Here is an 835-nt window from a genome sequence, read left to right on the forward strand (position 1 = left end):
CCATAAATGGAATGCTGGAAGTCTTGTTCTCTCCTCTCTGCATAACCCCCATTTAACATCAACACGCTAGATATTGGCCTCTTGTTAATGCCCTCATCCCCTTCTTAGGATGGGGAAGGTACAGCTACGTAGTTAAGAGTCAGACATGGGGCGCCTGGGTGGCGCAGTCGGTTAAGCGTCCGACTTCAGCCAGGTCACGATCTCGCGGTCCGGGAGTTCGAGCCCCGCGTCGGGCTCTGGGCTGATGGCTCGGAGCCTGGAGCCTGTTTCCGATTCTGTGTCTCCCTCTCTCTCTGCCCCTCGCCCGTTCATGCTCTGTCTCTCTCTGTCCCAAAAATAAATAAACATTGAAAAAAAAATTTTTTTTTTAAAAAGAGTCAGACAGTTCCTCTCTGCTCTCCCTCACTAGCTGTCTTGGTAACCTGGAGAACATTATTTTACCTCTTTAAAGCAGTACATTTTCGGGGTGCCTGGGTGGCTCAGTCAGTTAAACTTTCGACTTCCGCTCAGGTCATGATCTCCCAGTTCATGAGTTCGAGCCCCATGTTGTGCTCTGTGCTGACAGCTCGGATCCTGGACCCTGCTTTGGATTCTGTCTCTCCTCCTCTCTCTGCCCCTCCCCCACTCATACTCTGTCTCTCTCTCAAAAAGAAATACACTTTAAATAAATAAACATTATGTGATAATGGGGATGACAGTAGGATTCAATGCCAGTGGGATGAAATGAAACATGTAGTGAATTTAGCATAGTAGACACTCACTAAACAGGAACTGTTAATTGTATTCATCTCATACCCTTATTACCTTTTAACTGAAAATGGCAACAATCTCTCCA

Source organism: Herpailurus yagouaroundi, unplaced genomic scaffold (genome assembly GCF_014898765.1).
Source record: "Herpailurus yagouaroundi ecotype Mexico unplaced genomic scaffold, PumYag 140, whole genome shotgun sequence".
In the NCBI taxonomy this organism is placed as follows: domain Eukaryota; kingdom Metazoa; phylum Chordata; class Mammalia; order Carnivora; family Felidae; genus Herpailurus; species Herpailurus yagouaroundi.